General features: G+C 39.0%; 1 long non-coding RNA gene across 1 annotated transcript; it reads left to right on the top strand.

The window, feature by feature from the left end:
* The first annotated feature begins 2,993 nt into the window (after positions 1–2,993).
* On the top strand, positions 2,994–8,947 carry LOC118496545. The gene is made up of 3 exons (XR_004899117.1): positions 2,994–3,004; positions 3,702–3,707; positions 8,740–8,947. It is a non-coding gene; the product is annotated as an uncharacterized LOC118496545 (long non-coding RNA).
* The last annotated feature ends 233 nt before the right edge of the window (positions 8,948–9,180 follow it).

The raw sequence follows: 9,180 nt of genomic DNA on the forward strand, positions 1-9,180 counted from the left end.
GTCAAAGGAAAATGTGCACTCTAGGAAGCAGAGAACCTTTGCTCAGACCTTTAAAAATACATCTAAGCAAGTAAGAAATGTGTCTGATTGACTTATATTGTTTTTATTAGCAAGACCTGGGTTTAATTCTCGTCTGGCACAGAAGGAATTGTGGGGGATCTTGTATGCCTAAACATGTCAGGGAAGATTCTACTTTAAGTAATAGGATGCATGGGTTTGCTGTCTCACTGCATAAACAAAAGCAATATAAAAGTAAAAGCTGAGCAAAAAAGACAATGTTAAGTGCATTTAGGATTATCTATATACACCTTCGAGCACTGTGTCAATGACAAAACTTGAATGGCAATGACAAGTTATACAGATGTTTTTTTTACTCCGATTTTAGAGAGGTATTCAAATGGCTATGGAGCAAGACAAACCATGGCTGTCAAGGCTGCAGTTATAGTCTCATCCCTGAGGCAAACAGCTCCATGACTTCTGGAATTTTAAGACTGTGGCTTTAACGTTACCGTTTCCGGCTGCACTCGTCAAATTCAAGAGTACACTGGCCGGCAGATTCCCCCGGAGGGAGGCCTTTGGGGATTTAGTGGTGATTGGAATTCTATTTGGGAACATTTGGTGGTCAGGGCTGCACGATCTTTCATTATTTTCGGAAGTATTCCTTAGAGTGCAATTAATTACAATCAAATGCAGTTGGCCTATGAAGAGACACCAACTTGCTGAATATAATGAATTATGGACTGTTATTTTCCATCTTCATCCAACGAAGCTGATAGTAAGACAGTAGGTCAAGACTTAATAAAGGATGACACAGGACCAACCAGCTGCAGCAGCATAAGCTGGTGATTGAGCAACCAAAGAAGGGTAAAGAGGCCATACCGTGCTTATTTTTTCTCTCCTGTCATTATGCCTACAGTAGAAAGAAAGGAGTTTGACCACGCAGAAGAGGTGAGGCATAAGTGATTTATTGTGCCTTGACTTGGAATGTTAATTGACGCCCTTGCAGCATGAGAAGAAGCAGATCAGATTGGGACAGTGAAAAGGCAAAAAGGAAGACTTCAGGAGAAAGTCAAGATACGTCCCTGCATGTTGCCCCCCCTCCTCCAGATTTATAGTTCTTCTAAGATTACAGACCCGACCTTTGAGCGATGAAGCAAAGTTGAGAAGGAGTCGTGTGCCCTTGCCCTTAAAGTAGAGCCCATTCATATTTTTGAGCTGTTCTCCTCTTGAATTCTTTGCCACAAGATGACATTTTGAAAGCCCAATTTTAGCTAGAAAATGTGAAGAATGTTGAAAATTCAGAGGTTGGTTTTTCAGACGCTGATAAGTGCTTGTTTTCTTGTTTGTGCCCTTCTGGCATTGAGCAGCATTCCATGTTGGTGTTTGGACAATTTGTCCTTACATGAGAGCACAGAATAAACCAAGTAAAAGGGATACTTTGATTTAAAAAAATACTTTGATTACTTTGCTGAAAATGTCAAAGTATATGATGCATCAGCATAGTCATGACAAGAGCTCTAGAATGCAGGCTTTTATTTAAGCATTTACCTAGTATATTATTCAAACTGTTAATAAGAGAAATTACAGAAAGAGCTGTTGAGAGTAACACAAACGAAGCTCAAAGGGTTTTAAAATGAACTTCTGCTCAGCAGATGGTTGCCAGGCTGCTTTCCTTGCCAGAAACCTATGAAGGCCTTAACCTTTATAACCCAAGCCACCAGTAATATCACCTTTTAAAAAGTCCTGAGGTGCTTCACCAGCCTATTTTCTTCCAGAGTTGTGAAGTCTGACGAGTGATTGTATCTGAACTTCAAATGATTTGGCTCACCTCTGCCTACAGCTGCGTGGGAGAACTTGTCATTTGTTCTAGGTCATAGACATTTGGAAGCTTTTGTATTTGTGTGGACTCTTTTGTGAACAATGACTCCCTCATGTGATGCTGGGATTTGGGCTGTTAATTGCAGTTGTTAGCTGTTGGGAATAGAAATCAGGCTCTCTACATAGTTGGTAGATTTTCTGTTTCTGTTTCTTTTTTCTGTGTGTGTGTGTGTGTGTGTGTGTGTGTGTGTGTGTGTGTGTATACAGTATGTTTATAAACCTCTTCAAAATATGTGTTCCACGTTTTTCACCTTTCATAGAAACCTTAAAGCAGACATTTCTTCGTCAGTGCGTGCCTTACAATAATAGCAGTATGAATAGATTTCATTTACATTTTTTATTTGGCATTTATGTGTACAATGAATATTGAGAAAATATATAAATCCAAATATTTTATTTACTTGTATAAACTGCATACTGAAGAAGTGAACTTGTTTTTTTCTTCTCATTGACAGATTGTGAAACATAATAAATTGGCAACAAATAGTTGGGTACATTGTTAAAAGTGTTTCTAAAAATACTATACCAAAAATCCAGGTTTTTAAAGTGAATAAAATATCAACTTAGATAATACTACTGCATGTGAGAAAAATATACATTAGGGTTTTGAGGATTATCTTGTAAAACATGAAATGCAAATGTAAGATTGTTTAACACCTATAAAGATGAATGTTGAGCCTTGACATTCAAATTTCTTTGATTTAAACATGGAGAAAGACTTATGATAGTATACCTTGTGTGTCTCCTCTCTCATTTTTATTCTGTGTCATGTTAATGAATTTATATTAATTCAGTCTCCATTTGATTTATATTAAATTCTTGAATTTTCTTCAGACTGTGTTTACGTTTTACAAATGTGCTCTCATAATACAACATGTATACTGCATGGTTTACTACTTGTATTGCATAGTATTACTACTAATATGTATTTTACATCTTCTGCTGTCCCAACAGGTTAGCATAATGTTTGTGTATGCTAATTAATGGTGCTTTAGATTAGCCTAAAAGGACAACATGTAGGGATTGTTACTTTATTCAAAAGACACTTCTAAACCCGTTTAAGGGAGTTTAGCAAAATGAACAATATCCAACAAAAAGGATGAACTTAGGATAGTACAAGGTTTTTGTGCCTGGCCTGGGTAAAGTGTGCAGCAGACAGGACATGACGGGGATTATGCCGTGTCACAGAGCCGGTTCATAATTTGATCATAAACAACAGAGTCCTTGAATTTGTGTGACGATTTCAGCATTGGCCCTTACAGACGGTCACAGAAGTTCCTAAATCTCACCGTCTCTCCAGTTAGACTTTTTTGTTGCAGTCTCTGTGTAGGTCACCCTTCTTCCTCTCCCTTAGATGTTTGTTTTGTCTTCTGATTTTGTGCGGGCCACAAATCATCAATACGCCCACTCGCTCGCTGTTAATTCTCACACCTTGGGCTCAATCGGAGATTACAATGACTTTCTACTAGGGAGCTGGCAGGGTAAAGACCGTTTGAGGTCCGATCCAAGACATTTGCCTTCTCACATACAGCTCTGCCGGGTAATGTTTAGATAAGTTCAGGTTTGCATTGCATGTGTGCAAAGTTAAACAGCAATTAATTTGTTGGCATTGCAAAAACTACAGCTCCCATGAAATTGTTCAAGCTCCGCAATGCAAGTACAGTATTATACATCATGGTTCTGGCAAGTCATCTTTTTAACTTTTTAGCTGTAATCTCAGCTGTCTATAAATGTTCCATAATTTGGTTTTATAGCTTGCCATTGGACTAGCTTCAGTCTGTGAAGCTTTTGGCATTTAACCCACAACTATCATGGGTGTGTAGGAAATAGTTATTACAAACGTTAAACGCTTTATTGTGATTTTAAATATTTTGGATCAGAACAGATACGGTATGGTTTCCCTACAACTCTGTATCACCTACTGTAGGCTGAAGCTTTTAGTAGTTAGCATTACTATCCCATGAAGAAACACTTTTTAATGAAGGTCCCTTTGTCACATATTGGGGAAGGGTATCAACAGAACAAACTCCCAAAATGTCCTTTTCCCAAAGAAGGGACCAGTGACATGCTGTGTCCATTGGCCTCATCAGTCCCAGAGACAGCACGAGCACTAATATTGGAACAGGAAACAACCACTCACACAAGTAGACATGGCTGATTTCCATGTCAGCGCGATAAGGTACTGTAATACAGAATGTGGTATTTGTTTATTGTGCTAACATGAATGTTTGCTAATGGTAAAAAATTATCAGAGTATGTTTGAGAGATAGACAATGACTGGAGCCTGAGTGTTAATGCTTTTGTCCGAGAGCTTTAAACTGTAGAGAAACAAGGAATGAGTTAGATAAGATGCTGTTTTGGTGTTTAAGCAGTACAGAGCATTACAACCAGGGAGAACAAGAGGCAAAGTGCATGTAGATAAATACACACAGGCTCTATCAAGTAAGTTACGGATATCGTACAAGGAGCTCACAGTAAAAATCCCATTGATTTAATCATTTTTAATCAATCCTTAATGCATTTTAACTTTCAATCCATCTTGTAAAACTGTAAATAAGTTGTCCTGAAAACAATACGACACATAGCTGACTTATAATACCTGCCCATGTAAAGTGAGAATGCTTCTCCAGGCTCAATATGAAAGGTCAGCTTCAGGCAAACACCACTGAATGAAATGCAATTATGTGACATCTCCACTTTACAATGGAGCACTGTTAGACATACTGTAGATCAAGTGACTGGCGGGGTCACGGTACACGTGGACAGTCAATGCTACAGCTATACGGCCTCACCCTGGTGACTCACGCCTCATAAACACAACACCTTCCTCTGACATCACGCCGTGCTGTCCTAGTTGCAGTCTGATATCTGCAATGTAATGCGTGACCTTTCATATTCAGTTTATCACTTTGTTCATTTGGTTTCATAAAAGCTCTGTATTGCTGTTAGACGGACCTAAAATAATATGTAAATGTGACTTATAAAGGTTTATTTAATCTATTCTGCATTTGTATATGCAGTATGTAAATAAGATCCTAATTTAATTGCTGAGGCACCTGGAAATATTAGTTATTTACAGATGCATTAATGCAGTTCAGCCACATCATTGTTTTTACCAGAGCACTCACTAGTCTACATGTGGCAAAATCAAGCTATTAGCACGTTAGAACACTTGATCAATCAAGAATCATAATTGTTTTTTAATTATAATAAGGAGTGAACATCTCTTACAGCCAAATATTTAACTATAAACCTGCATAATTTAGCTCAGATTTGTAAGACTGCTCAAATGAAAGTAAATCATAGCTGTCAAACTAAACTTTGTATTTTAATGATTATGATAATTGCGCTTACCAAGTTTAGTGCTTTCAGCTGAGGGTCTGAGGCTGTAAATGGTAAATGGACTGCATTTACATTGCGCTTTTCCAGTCTTCGCGACCACTCAAAGCATTTACAATACAACAAGCCAGCATTCACTCATTCACACACACACACACACACACACACACACACACACACACACACACACACACACACACACACACACACACACACACACACATATACACACACACACACACACACACACACACACACACACACACACACACACACACACACACACACAGAGGCTACCATGCAAGGTGCCATCTGCTCATCAGGAGGGAATAGGTGGGAATAAACATTCCCATGTACGGGAGCAATGTAGGGTTCAGTATCTTGCCCAAGATGTACCTCCTGAGCCACAGCCGTAAACAGGTCAAGAGTTCAACCAGATTGTCTGCTGTGATGGAGTTTGTTCGTGTCCAGCTGTAGAGGATTTAAATATGCTGTAGGTAAAACTTATAAAACTAACTTTCTGTCATATTTGCTAAACTGACCCTATGTTCCAGTAGAAATATATGAAGCAGGTAATTAAAAAAAAATCTTTAACTTTAGACTCTTGAGTGCTTTGGTAAAAGATTCTGTGGCTAAAATCGAAACAGGACGCACCCCAAATGTCAGTGTGCCCACAAAACTATAAGAAGTATGCTCGGTCAAACGTTGGTCTTAAAAAGTGATGGGTGTTTAGAATTGACATTTTATTGGTGTTTTCCATTCACTTTAAGTTTCTCTTCTCGTCTGATCGTCTGACTTCTCATGTTTCTTGTGCCATCAATTGGCTTCTTCTTTTTTTGCAATGTCACGGTATTCTCAGATCTCAGCATTAAAAGTGCCCTTTCTTGTTAACTAAAATTATGTTTTTTTAAGTGGTATTTACCAAAACACGTGCGTATCCTTGAGGTTTAACAAGTTTTTCCTTCCTCCTAAAAACATTTGCAAAGCCGATTTTTCTTAAAATGTTTAATACCAGCATTGTTTACATTCATGTTTGCTTATCTGCACACTGTCACCAACTGATCATCAATGCAGTTGCATAAAACCTTAACAAGACTTTTTTTGTACAGGACAGCTAGGTGAGAAAGGGGGACGACATGCAGGAAACCGTCACAGGTCGGATTCAAACTCTGGACCTCTGTGTTGTGGCACAAACCTCTCAGTATATGTGTGCCTGCTCTACCACTGATCCAACCCGGCCACACCTTGACAGGACTTTTGACTAAATGCATCAGTGCCGACTGTTCTTTTTATGTTCACAATGCTGCACAAATGCATTTTAAGATAAAACAATGTAATACACATGTACAGTAGGCAAGAAATATGTTACATCAGCACATTTTTGTTTGAGCACTAGTTAAATAGAGCGTTATGGTCCATATATTACACTGGGACTTCTTTCCCGGAGCGGCGGTGTTTGGGTTGTGATCTGGCTCCAGGGAAATGAGAAGTTGATTTGTGGTTCTTTCACTTTTCAGGGATAATAAAATAGGCTGGGAGCCAGGTCCACTCCTCAGGATGTTTTTTGCTACCTTTTTTTCACTATTATTTCCTATTATCTTATACCTTGGGCCATCACAAGTTGATAACGACCACCCCCAACTCGGCCCCGTTTGGTCTCAGGGGCCAAAAAAACACCCTTTTTGGGAAAAGCTTTTGGCGGAATGATGTAATTGTGAATATTAAGGTACTGCAGCTACATAAATGGTCATATAACCCTAAAATGTTGCATGGTGTATCCTGACACATAGGGGAAACTAGCAGAAAAGGATTCTGGGGATTGCTGCCTTTTTGCCTTCAAATATCACCCTCAACATACCCCAAAAGACAAAAAAATGTCTGTCCGTCTGACAAATTGTCATCAAAAGTGATCATTTTCAAGCATTTTATTATAGATATCACTGCCTCAAATGTACATGAAAAACCTCTCAAGTTTATAAGCTTCAATTTAAGTCCAAGATGACCTTTCTATCTAGAGGATTACAGCTGTAATACACCAAAGTTCTCCACTGTACCTCAAATCGGAGAAAACTGAACTTTCAAGCATTACCATTCCATATGGGATTAAGCATATTTTTTGCATATGAACAATATCTTAAACAAGAGTTGAGACTTGACTTATGTACTGCTGTACTATATGAAGTGAATTGCATGAAAAGTGAGTAATGTTGTGCCCCTAGGTGGACTGGGGTCAGGGTGCAACATAGGGTACAATCACACAAAATCAATTAACCAAAAGTGCGATTTATTAAAGTCCACAAAGTCCTCGCAACACAAGGAATAAAGATGACTCTAGTGTGCAGTCTATTATCAAAAAGCCAACCTTCAATTGAGTAAACGTTAGTAACCTGTACAGGTAAACAGCCAAATGGCGAAACTAAAATACAGCTCAAACATAAAATAGAAAACATTTCTTTGGTTCTTAGATCTTTTTGCTGCTTATCCATGCTGTACTTTGACGACTGGTCATGTTAGTGTATTGTATTAGTGTAGAATATAAACTCTCAATCATCATTTTCCTCATCTTCCCTGAATAAACTTTGAATTCTGATTAAGAATCTTTATCGGACGAACCTTCCCTTTGCCTTTGAATGCTTAGGTGCAGTCAGCACCAGTGAAAGCATGCAAGGCCAGAAGAGCTCAGCTGAAATGTGTTCCTGTGAATAATCTTCAGCCAGCTGGTTGATGTTGATTAGTCTATCTCCCATGTCAAAGATGATGTTGACAGTTGATGACTTGGGATAATACAGGAGGATGAAGAAAATGTCAGTCTTTTGCTCTGACTCTAACTGTTCTGATGTGAGGCATTTTAGTTTGGATATACTGCATGTAAATGATCACCCTCACATCTTCATGTTTTGAACAGATCTCTGGTAGAAGTTCTTTTGACATAACTCCAGCATTGCATTCTATCTTGAAAGCAGTGACGGACTGGGATCAAAAAAGCGGCCCTGGCATTTGCAACACACCGGCCCTATTTTTGTCAACAACCTAGCTTGGAAATTAGTAACTCTGCCAGTAGTGGCCCATAGGGGGTCCATAGGGGTGTGGCCCTTCTGACATTTGCCCAAATTCCAGATGGCCAGTCCGTCACTGCTTGAAAGCTTGACCAGCCTCTATGAAAATGACAGGCCTTCGGATGATGTCTTCCATCATATCATGAGAGCTCCAGTGATCCAGAAGTTAATGAATGAGTGCTTTCTTGTTTTCATCATTTGTGAGAAAACCATTCCAATCAGCGGGTCGATGAACATTCAGCCCATTAACTATAAAACGTTCACCACGACCTCTGCGATCTCTCTCAGCTGATTTTGGTGAATAAAGATGGTCAATGTAAGTGTCTGTGCTGAATACTGTTTCAGCTGCAACAGGTAGACTTTTGAAGGTGCGCTCTGATATAGTCTTCATTGTCCGTGGTGCATCGCGCATGTAGAATGAAGAGTTTCCATCTTGAATGAGAGCACATTGGCTTGGAGAAGGAAGTTGTGCATTCTCAGCATCTTTGATCATGTGATTCATTCCTTTTGCTTTGTTTTTTGCGAAAAAGCCATTGATTGCTGAGATGGAGTATGGTGTCAGAGTCAAGGGATAGGTCATTAGGTCAGAGATGCTAATTTGTGACTTAAGTTCTTGTGATTTGATGAAGATCTGAAAGATAAACCCACTTGTGGCCTTGTACTGGATCACTTTCTGGTTTGATTGTCAGGGTTTTGGTATTTTGTTCTGTTTTATTGTGTAGTCTTGTTTCTCTGTTTTGCTTGGTTTCCTGTTTTATTTTGTAGTCGGTCTTGTCTCCCTTGTCTTGTCTAGCTTTCTTCCTGTCTTTGTTTGTTTCCCGCCTTTTTTGATTGTTCCACCTGTTGTGTCACCTGCCTCTCGTTCCCTCATTACCTTTTGTATTTAGCCTCTCTGTTTTCCCTTGTC

Source organism: Sander lucioperca, chromosome 12 (genome assembly GCF_008315115.2).
Source record: "Sander lucioperca isolate FBNREF2018 chromosome 12, SLUC_FBN_1.2, whole genome shotgun sequence".
Classification (NCBI taxonomy): Eukaryota; Metazoa; Chordata; class Actinopteri; order Perciformes; family Percidae; genus Sander; species Sander lucioperca.